The 12,079-nt window shown below is 39.6% G+C and overlaps 1 protein-coding gene across 1 annotated transcript in view; it reads right to left on the bottom strand.

Moving 5' to 3' along the window:
- rk (G-protein coupled receptor rickets) overlaps nt 1-12,079 on the bottom strand; it is a 564,913-nt gene that overhangs the window by 552,228 nt on the left and 606 nt on the right. Inside the window, exon 2 of the mRNA XM_089644727.1 lies at nt 11,623-11,709. The gene's annotated coding sequence lies outside the window, so the exon portion shown is untranslated. The remainder of the gene's footprint in view (nt 1-11,622; nt 11,710-12,079) is intronic.

Genomic DNA, 12,079 nt, shown 5'->3' with positions numbered 1-12,079 from the left:
TTGCGCAAGCGCTGGACATAATAGGTGAAAAGCTTCCGTTAGTTGGGATAATTTATCGATTATATTATCGATATCAATAGCGAATTTCTCGGAAAGATTTCGAAAACAACGATATAGAAATGAGCTACACCTAGTCTATAGGCCGGAAATCAACCAATATTACGGACACAACACGCGTACGAGAAAAAATAATCAAATAATTTTGCGCAATAATCTACATCGCCGAAAATCATTTACGGGAGGGCGCCCGGAAGTCAGGTCACCGAGTACACGCCTGTACCCGTCTCGGCAGGGGGGTAGGTGTCTACCTCAACTCGGCAGGCGGGGGCCAAAAATCCTGAAACGGGGTTATGCAATTCTAAACTGAACGGGAAGTGAAACCTTGGATTCATAAAGGCGAAAGTCGCACAAATTTTAAGTCGATTTATTCGAAAAAACATGATTAAATAGCGTTGTTCGGAGGAAATCGGGGCTTTTTCGTTTTAACTTGGTTGGAGTCGGGCTTCGATAACTTAACGTCGCGACAGTTTGGTGTGCTATCTTTAAACTAAACTGATAGAGTTTTAAATATAGTGAAGTTGTGGTTTTAATATTAATTGAAATAATTGAAGTGTTTTAAAATTTAATTAGATTCAACCAAAAAAAAGGGTAAACTCATAATTAGACGATACTAAATTCACGGGTTGGAGTCTCTTGGTTCAGACTAATATAAAACGATGAAACTCGACTGCGGTAATGTTTAATAATAACGCGTGTGCCATTAGAGGAGAAAAAAATAGAGAACCATAATAATTATCAAAGGACCAGACGAAAACGGCTAAGTCAAAGTTCTAAATTTATTGTGAAATTGAAGAGACAGCGTACATTGATCAAAAAGAAATAATAATAAAAATCGTGTAGAAACGCGGCGAATGAATTTACTCGGAGAATAGAATTTAATAAGAGCTAAATACATCATTCGTAAATCACATGTGGACCTTCTGGTCAAAATTAATAATAATTAATTTCCAATATATAAAACGTAGGGTAAATTGCTCATTTGAATTGGGGGTATAGACAGTGTTTTCCTTGCGAACACGGGAAGGTTTTAACGGTCTACACGATATAAGAATTGAGTGAAAAAATCGAAGTGAACGTGGCAGATAATATATGAAAGGTTCTAGGGAGGGGAAGGGGGTTCTGGGTAGATCTCGGCAAATACTTACTTAGATACTCTAAAATAGTCGATAGGGAGAGATATCTAGATTAGGTACAGTGGAGGCCAACAGATACCGATGCATGTCAACTATCAATTTACGGTTAGGGAGGAAGAGACCATTCTATTGAAAGAAATGATCCGCTTAAACATTCCGAATTCCAGTATCAGGTAATTTATGTGCTATCTACGGAGCGGCGTATGAAAGTAGAAATTTTAGCTAGAAAAATTAGATACAATATGGTTATAGTTTCTACCGGCGAGTAGACGGGTGACATAGAGAACCGATTTCGAATTTAATACGAACCCTTAACGGCTTAGGGGCTTCTACATCCTACCTACAGCCCCTGGACGTGGATTAATGTACATGTCGTCGATATCCCGACTGGACTGGTAATATAACGATTTTGGGTGAGTGATCTTGCATGAATATATATTTCCAGAACGTTAAAATTGCGACGAAGATGGGGCTGCAACTGATAAAATAGTATCACATTTAGAACTGTTTGCTTGCTTCTAACAGCTGTGTTTAGCACGAGGCCAATGACCTACTTATTTGTAAGCAGTTAGTGGCGACACACGACCAAAAGGAAGAAAGGGGACCCCATAAATCACTCGACGTCCGTGCCTGACGACAAAAGTCGTACACTCTACCGAGTTGGCGGCCGCGCAGAGGCACCTCAAATCAACATGGAAGCGACTAGCTGCAACCAACTCATGCTCAAAACAAATAAAAAAATAAAATTAATAATATTTGTATAACCTTATATGTTCACTAACAAATTCCTACATACCTTTGGCCTCGGCTTAGAACTCACCGTTGGAGTATGTTGTCCGTAAGCTGTCTTGGGAAAGCACACAACTTCCTCGGCTCAGAAGATTTTCTACTTTCCTCATCACGCGATTTCGGGGCGTCAACGTTGTATGGAGAATCACGAAGAGTTCGGAGGGTCATCCCTTTTCGCGGAACCGGGTCGGATGAGAGGACACGAGAAGGCAGTATGAAAATTAATGTCAAGTTGGAATGTTTGGGCCTTGGTTCGCTGCGAAGGCGTTTAATTGAACGGGCTCCAAGTCTTTCAAAATCGCGTGGAGGGGACGTCGGCGTGATGAACGAGGGTTCAAAATCGGAGGACGAACACATACTAAAGCGGGGTTTACCCGGAGGTTGATGCAACTCGACTGGAAAACCCTCGAGATCCTTTGCAGCAACCTTCGTGAGGTGGATAGTAGGCCTGGCGGCTAGTGGACGTTGAAAGCCTCACCAGAACAAACCTATTTGAAACATGCACGCGTTTAGCATCATGATAAGGGACGCAATGAAAATTCCCCTTTTACAGTCAGTAAAGTAGTCCGTCGGAGGAAGCGGGGCGGGGTGATTTGGGATATTCCAACAGGTGCATTATCTCTCCCTCTGACGTGAGCGGTCCGGAGGTGTCAAGGCGACTATAAGAAGAAGTTAGACCAGACCTCGGGGAAAGCCAGACACGTATTGGTTCTTGGGGTTTTGCATTTGGAAGAATAGCGACCATTTCATTTGGGGCAGTGAGGTGCCGACCCAGTTTGCAAAAAAAAAACCTTTTTCTCGTCATTCAATCCGTTCCCATCTCCTTTTCTCTCGTTTCCACTTCCATCCGCAACACCCAAAGTTTACTAACCACAGCTAAATCCATTTATCTAGTTTCAGTACATCGTTACAGAGGCCGACGAGAGAGTCCCAGTACTTATGCGGAAACAACACACTATTCAACGAAGGGTTTAATAGCCCGTACACAAGAGGGGGGGGGGGGGTACGGTTCTATGTCACAATCTAGAATTTATAAACACGGGGACATTAGGTAAGGGCGGGGATACAAGGAAATTCTAAAGATATGATATAAGCTGTTAGGTCGATTAGTAATAGGGTCCAGTATTCGAAAGTTAGGTGAGACACGTACTCATTCCTTGTAGAACTCGCTGAGGGTCGATGGACGTTTTCCCCACGCTTTGGCTAAAAAGAACCGGGAGTTACCACAGAAAGGAGACATTAAATACCTACCACCCCATAGCGGGGGGGCTTCGAATTAACAAATCACACAACGTGAAGTTAAGGGATTTATTGTAGATCAACCCCAAAGCGTAGGCCTTATTTTACTGTGTGCGATACCACAGGGGCGGGGAATATTCAGAGTTAGCTAGGCCCAGCACGATATCGTTTTGCAAAAGCGAAACTGAACGCTGGAGAGAAGGAGGTATAAAAACCTCATTCAAGCGAGTTAGGAACAATTAGGAGGTCGAGTCAACACATTTGGTGCCTTGAGAACCAGGAGCCGAGAGTTTTACAAGTTGGGGTGGCTTCATTGACCTTATAAGCGATAGAGGTACGAGTATGGTGTCTCAAAAAAAAAAAAAACATGTCAGGAGCGAATAGAAAAAAAATAGGTCGAAACGAATGTGGGTCAGTTGTAAAATAGTCTAGACAGGTGAACAAAAATTAAGCTGGACGCACTGTTAGACTCTAGTGTCATTTATGATTTAATTACTTACGATGGAGACGGCGAGGCGCCGGACAATAGTGCAAAAAAAAAAGGTTACCTACTCTTACGTATCTACAGCCGGTGGTAGATTTATCGCTCTGAACACGGCAGGGATGTCGGTCGGCTGTTTGTTGGGACTCGTGTGGCGCCGTTTTGGGTAAAGTCGCCTCAGGCGCGCCGTACAAATGAATAAAGAGAATTAATACACAATACGGTAGTTAGTAATGAATAATATAAATTGAGTACTTTCACGAGACTAATAATAAAAGGGAAAGGTTACACAGTTAAATGGAAAAAAAAAACGTAAGCTGATGTTAATCAACATTTCATGAGAAAAAAAAAGAGAAAATAAATAAATAGACAAGTTAATTACGGAATCTTTATTTGAGTGGAGGTTTGTATTAGTTGATATTGCGAAATGTACGCCAACCTTCGATAAGGAAAAAATATACAAATCAGTTAAATGATCATAATTTGAGAAGGGCTCGCATTTAGATGGTGAAACGTAAAGCATCTGACTAGTATTTTGTAGACCGCTTGAAAAAAAAATAATATGAAATGAATATTATTCAAACATTTTAAATGCCTTACGAAAGTGGGTAAAAACCGTACTAATATCGGTTTGTCGTTTCGAAGAGACCTATCGATGGTCACTTGAAAATTATTGCAAGCTAAAAGGAACTAATAGACCTTTTCATGATTTACAACGGTCGGGTCATAAATCTTAGAAAGAAAAAAATATCCACCGAGCATTTGCGAGACGATTTGTAGTACATAAAAACGGTTTGTTATCTTTGGATAGCGTGATATTAAGGGGAAACCTAACCGGTGAACATTTTGAAGGAAACAGCTTCGAAAATACAAGCTTTCATACAAAAGGGATCCGTCTATCCTCTTAATATAGAGTTAAACTTCGCAATGGGTGGTGATAACAGATAACAGATATTGTATGAGCTTTTGTACGACGTAGTTTGGAAACGTTATGCGTGCAGACATCGGTAGTCTCGGAATGTGTATATTACAAAATGGTCGGTAGATAACGGTTTTTCGATACCTAGCAAGCAATATAAAGAGGGAGAAAGTGTGAGATGGTAATAATAATAATAAGGTAAACCGAAGACTAGTGAGATTTGACTTGGTTACGAATCGGGACAGCCGGGATAGTGAGAGAGGGGAGATAATAATTATTTTGTTATGTTTTCGTAAAGGTTTAAATTAAACGTAGTGAGTACAAGCAGGGATACAATACGTTTGCGTACCACGACGAGTTCATTGAACCTACAGTGAACATTACCGGTGATTACTATCAAATACTTAAGTTCGTTACGTAACGGATGTTTTTCGGTGAAATAAATGCAGTGTTCTTGTGAAGTGAATAGTTACAACCATTGGATATAATCTAACTTAATATTTGAATAAAGTGAAAACAGTGATATTGTGAGAAAAACTACAGCGTGAAATAGTGACTAAATTCTGTGAATAAGAATAAATAAATCCGTTTCAATTAGTTCAACAAGTAAACAAAACACGTTCGGTACAATACGAATATTAAAACAAAAGATAGGTAGTCTCGCAAAGCTACTACTTGGATGACTTAGTCATATATTTGTGCGGAAATTTCGATGAACATCTAGGACACGTAAGTGCAGTTTTAGGGAGGTTGCGTGTCCAATTCAATAAACCAGATTTAATCCAATTCAAGTTTTATCAAGGCTTATTGATAACCGGCCACACATACGGATTATTATTTATTAAAGAAAACGAAAAAATTATAGTCACGCGAGAATTCAAAAAAAAAACAGGAAAAAAAAACCACATGCAAAATAGCTACGCGTTTTAAATAGATTCATGTTGCGTGCATACCATCATGGAAAAAAAAAACATACAACCGAGACTTCAGTCAGGTACCCATAGAACTTTGCTTCGACCCTTTGGGGGTGCAACAAAAACTTAGCCATAAATGTGTAGTTAAGAGGAAACACGTCTACTGACGAAGCGCCTAGAATATAAAGCAAAGTTACGAGTTTTGTGACAAATGAAACCGTGTTTCGTCTTAATGAAATCACGAGTGGTAGGAGGCGGCAGATTTATGAATGGCATTGTGCCTTACGTTTTGTTTAAAGGCATTTGAGTTAAGACACGTACAGGGGCGAACTTCGTGGGAAGCAGATAAGCCAAAAATTAACGGAAGATTGGAAAGAAAAAAAAAGGAAAAGACCCATTCTAGAATTTATTTTGCATTTAGGGAAAATACGAACATCTCCTCTTAGGGAGGTAAGGGGTACGCAACCTTTGGAGTACGAAAAAAAAAATTTGAAAAAGGAAGAAAAATGAGTCAATCTAAACCTATTGTTAGTAATGATTTCACCAAATAAACACCAAAACGTGTTTATCCGCTGTAATCCTTACTAAAGGGAGGCTGTAATGGACCTGTTTGGGGTAAAGGAACGTAAAGAATTTTTTTTTTCATAAATTAAAATACGTTCAGAGAATAGGGAGAAACGAACAGACTATGGACATCTCTGGGACATACTAGAAGCTTTATTATAGAAACCTACGTCGGTAATAGGTGTTAACCACGTAATAATTGAAAAGAGGCGTGATGGAGCTCAACGAATCAGATCATTCCCAAAATCAATTAAATAATTTTTCGCCAATCACGGAGACTAAGGGCGGTCTAAAGACACGAAACACTCTAGGTTGATTTACTGTTGAGCTAACCTTGGGATCCGGTCTCACGATGCGTGTAAGGGCACTTGGAGAACGACGATAAATTTGCATTCTAAGGTAGAAACGAAGCGATACCCAACCAGCGATAACGAAACAGGGGGGTGACGGTTTGGCGAAAGAAGATGGTTTTTTAGAATGTTTTGGTCCAGAAGACATATTACGAGGTGATCCTCATAGAGAGAATTGTTTACGATCGCTGAGGTTCTGAGTGCTATTTCAAGTGTTGACAATGGACACGAATTTTAACTTAAGATGGGATGTTTGGCCGAAATTGCCTAATTATATTAACACGGGGGAGATGCAAGTTGGGTAATTAAGAAAAGACATAAAAGTTAATGGGTCACGAAGTCTTTGATTAACGATCAAAATTTTACGACCTTTTTTTGCGCGTAAACAAAGTTACGAGGATAATATATTGAAATTCCTGGATGGAGCGAGAAAGGGGTATATGGGTTGGGCTAAAACTAGACGCAAAAAAACTGTAAAAACAGGGATGTACTGGGCGTAGATCACCGAAAAGGAAGGACCAGGAATCGAAAAGAAACCCGAAAGGTAGTTTAGCTCATGATGGAAGAGGTGTCACCGACTCGGGTAGTGGACAGCGATGGGTTACGAAAAATTACCAGAAGATATGCGGCGGATATCACGAAAAGAGTCAAAACAGGTAGGCGAAATTACAAAAAACGTGTCGAATCAAATTTTGGAACGAATGCCTACGTATGTCATCACCGAGAGGAAGGTATATGTGTCCTGGGATCACCCACGGATCGTGTAGACACCAATCAAATGCTAGAAGGCAGCACACAAGGGAGGATACTGGATTGCGCAAGCGCTGGACATAATAGGTGAAAAGCTTCCGTTAGTTGGGATAATTTATCGATTATATTATCGATATCAATAGCGAATTTCTCGGAAAGATTTCGAAAACAACGATATAGAAATGAGCTACACCTAGTCTATAGGCCGGAAATCAACCAATATTACGGACACAACACGCGTACGAGAAAAAATAATCAAATAATTTTGCGCAATAATCTACATCGCCGAAAATCATTTACGGGAGGGCGCCCGGAAGTCAGGTCACCGAGTACACGCCTGTACCCGTCTCGGCAGGGGGGTAGGTGTCTACCTCAACTCGGCAGGCGGGGGCCAAAAATCCTGAAACGGGGTTATGCAATTCTAAACTGAACGGGAAGTGAAACCTTGGATTCATAAAGGCGAAAGTCGCACAAATTTTAAGTCGATTTATTCGAAAAAACATGATTAAATAGCGTTGTTCGGAGGAAATCGGGGCTTTTTCGTTTTAACTTGGTTGGAGTCGGGCTTCGATAACTTAACGTCGCGACAGTTTGGTGTGCTATCTTTAAACTAAACTGATAGAGTTTTAAATATAGTGAAGTTGTGGTTTTAATATTAATTGAAATAATTGAAGTGTTTTAAAATTTAATTAGATTCAACCAAAAAAAAGGGTAAACTCATAATTAGACGATACTAAATTCACGGGTTGGAGTCTCTTGGTTCAGACTAATATAAAACGATGAAACTCGACTGCGGTAATGTTTAATAATAACGCGTGTGCCATTAGAGGAGAAAAAAATAGAGAACCATAATAATTATCAAAGGACCAGACGAAAACGGCTAAGTCAAAGTTCTAAATTTATTGTGAAATTGAAGAGACAGCGTACATTGATCAAAAAGAAATAATAATAAAAATCGTGTAGAAACGCGGCGAATGAATTTACTCGGAGAATAGAATTTAATAAGAGCTAAATACATCATTCGTAAATCACATGTGGACCTTCTGGTCAAAATTAATAATAATTAATTTCCAATATATAAAACGTAGGGTAAATTGCTCATTTGAATTGGGGGTATAGACAGTGTTTTCCTTGCGAACACGGGAAGGTTTTAACGGTCTACACGATATAAGAATTGAGTGAAAAAATCGAAGTGAACGTGGCAGATAATATATGAAAGGTTCTAGGGAGGGGAAGGGGGTTCTGGGTAGATCTCGGCAAATACTTACTTAGATACTCTAAAATAGTCGATAGGGAGAGATATCTAGATTAGGTACAGTGGAGGCCAACAGATACCGATGCATGTCAACTATCAATTTACGGTTAGGGAGGAAGAGACCATTCTATTGAAAGAAATGATCCGCTTAAACATTCCGAATTCCAGTATCAGGTAATTTATGTGCTATCTACGGAGCGGCGTATGAAAGTAGAAATTTTAGCTAGAAAAATTAGATACAATATGGTTATAGTTTCTACCGGCGAGTAGACGGGTGACATAGAGAACCGATTTCGAATTTAATACGAACCCTTAACGGCTTAGGGGCTTCTACATCCTACCTACAGCCCCTGGACGTGGATTAATGTACATGTCGTCGATATCCCGACTGGACTGGTAATATAACGATTTTGGGTGAGTGATCTTGCATGAATATATATTTCCAGAACGTTAAAATTGCGACGAAGATGGGGCTGCAACTGATAAAATAGTATCACATTTAGAACTGTTTGCTTGCTTCTAACAGCTGTGTTTAGCACGAGGCCAATGACCTACTTATTTGTAAGCAGTTAGTGGCGACACACGACCAAAAGGAAGAAAGGGGACCCCATAAATCACTCGACGTCCGTGCCTGACGACAAAAGTCGTACACTCTACCGAGTTGGCGGCCGCGCAGAGGCACCTCAAATCAACATGGAAGCGACTAGCTGCAACCAACTCATGCTCAAAACAAATAAAAAAATAAAATTAATAATATTTGTATAACCTTATATGTTCACTAACAAATTCCTACATACCTTTGGCCTCGGCTTAGAACTCACCGTTGGAGTATGTTGTCCGTAAGCTGTCTTGGGAAAGCACACAACTTCCTCGGCTCAGAAGATTTTCTACTTTCCTCATCACGCGATTTCGGGGCGTCAACGTTGTATGGAGAATCACGAAGAGTTCGGAGGGTCATCCCTTTTCGCGGAACCGGGTCGGATGAGAGGACACGAGAAGGCAGTATGAAAATTAATGTCAAGTTGGAATGTTTGGGCCTTGGTTCGCTGCGAAGGCGTTTAATTGAACGGGCTCCAAGTCTTTCAAAATCGCGTGGAGGGGACGTCGGCGTGATGAACGAGGGTTCAAAATCGGAGGACGAACACATACTAAAGCGGGGTTTACCCGGAGGTTGATGCAACTCGACTGGAAAACCCTCGAGATCCTTTGCAGCAACCTTCGTGAGGTGGATAGTAGGCCTGGCGGCTAGTGGACGTTGAAAGCCTCACCAGAACAAACCTATTTGAAACATGCACGCGTTTAGCATCATGATAAGGGACGCAATGAAAATTCCCCTTTTACAGTCAGTAAAGTAGTCCGTCGGAGGAAGCGGGGCGGGGTGATTTGGGATATTCCAACAGGTGCATTATCTCTCCCTCTGACGTGAGCGGTCCGGAGGTGTCAAGGCGACTATAAGAAGAAGTTAGACCAGACCTCGGGGAAAGCCAGACACGTATTGGTTCTTGGGGTTTTGCATTTGGAAGAATAGCGACCATTTCATTTGGGGCAGTGAGGTGCCGACCCAGTTTGCAAAAAAAAAACCTTTTTCTCGTCATTCAATCCGTTCCCATCTCCTTTTCTCTCGTTTCCACTTCCATCCGCAACACCCAAAGTTTACTAACCACAGCTAAATCCATTTATCTAGTTTCAGTACATCGTTACAGAGGCCGACGAGAGAGTCCCAGTACTTATGCGGAAACAACACACTATTCAACGAAGGGTTTAATAGCCCGTACACAAGAGGGGGGGGGGGGGGTACGGTTCTATGTCACAATCTAGAATTTATAAACACGGGGACATTAGGTAAGGGCGGGGATACAAGGAAATTCTAAAGATATGATATAAGCTGTTAGGTCGATTAGTAATAGGGTCCAGTATTCGAAAGTTAGGTGAGACACGTACTCGTTCCTTGTAGAACTCGCTGAGGGTCGATGGACGTTTTCCCCACGCTTTGGCTAAAAAGAACCGGGAGTTACCACAGAAAGGAGACATTAAATACCTACCACCCCATAGCGGGGGGGCTTCGAATTAACAAATCACACAACGTGAAGTTAAGGGATTTATTGTAGATCAACCCCAAAGCGTAGGCCTTATTTTACTGTGTGCGATACCACAGGGGCGGGGAATATTCAGAGTTAGCTAGGCCCAGCACGATATCGTTTTGCAAAAGCGAAACTGAACGCTGGAGAGAAGGAGGTATAAAAACCTCATTCAAGCGAGTTAGGAACAATTAGGAGGTCGAGTCAACACAAGTTTTATTCAATTTTTGTTATCATATCATTTTTGGTCAATTATTTCACAAAACTAAAATAATAATAGGACTTGAATAAAACCTTCCCAGAACTTGAAAATAAACTTTGAAATTTGATGAATTGTTCAAATTCTGTGATGCAACCCGTCTAAGAGCTTAGTTAATTCACCTCCATTGAATTAATAAACCAGTTATTTTGTATAACGAACGATATTATCCAAAAAAATGTGCATATTGACAGCTTATTCAACACACATGCCGCACTAAATGCAGCGGCTTTTGTCTACCGAAAATTCTGACAGTGCTCGCAAATATCGCTAACTTACCATAGTTGACGGATTTCGTTAATATTGTATTGACATAGGGCTTTATCGATTGTCTTTGCTAGACCTCCAGAAGGCACAATATAAAATACGCTAATTTATTCAATTCTTTTTGTGAAAATTCCCACACTATATAAAAATATAATTCAATGATATTTTTGAAAAATCGTACTCACTACAGGTTTTGAACCTCTGACCTGTTAAAGCTAAGGAACCTATCGCTCTGGCTCATTTTTTAAAGTGCCTTATCATAAATATGTTCCATAATAAATAAGGGTTTGGAGGAAAAATAATTGCATCGGTTTGGCCTGTTACCAAAAGATACTTGCACATTCGGATAATTCCAATAATGTATTTCAATAATTTCCCAAAACTTATACCTAGAACGTGCAATTTATATTTGACAACGCGTGTTTCAAAAAATCAAACACATTTCAACATACAAGCCTATTTCAAACCAAATATATCATGCACGTAATTATGCATCAGCAAAAAATATTAAGACGCAACACATATTACGCGAATGGTCAATTCAAAATAATAAAAGGTTATTACCTGACAACTCGCAGGTAACTACCATGAAACCATGACACTAATAGCACTACGTATAATGATTCACTTCACATAAACACGTTTTATTACCTTAAATAAATAAATTATTAACTGTTCAAATTTTAGTTAATTCTGTATTAAATGAGTTAATTTAAACTAATTATAAGATACTAATGGAATTAAATCGTCATTAATTAATTTGATCTAGAAATAGTATTTGATGTAGGTATTACATATTATTCGCTATGCAATCAAATAATTTATAAAGAATCCGGATGATTTTTAAATTGTTTGTTACTACCTATGACGTATCTATTATTTGGTATTTAATATATGTAATAGTAAAAACATATGATAATAAAATTAAGCACTTTGGTTTGATATTTTTAATAACGCTTTTTTCTACGTTGTAAATGAGTTGAATTTTGTAAAAATGATGATTATATTTTAAATTATCGTT

This window comes from Hesperophylax consimilis, chromosome 21, assembly GCF_061612785.1.
Source record: "Hesperophylax consimilis isolate HC1 chromosome 21, BYU_Hcon_1.0, whole genome shotgun sequence".
Classification (NCBI taxonomy): Eukaryota; Metazoa; Arthropoda; class Insecta; order Trichoptera; family Limnephilidae; genus Hesperophylax; species Hesperophylax consimilis.
This window is presented reverse-complemented; position numbering and strand designations above follow the sequence as displayed.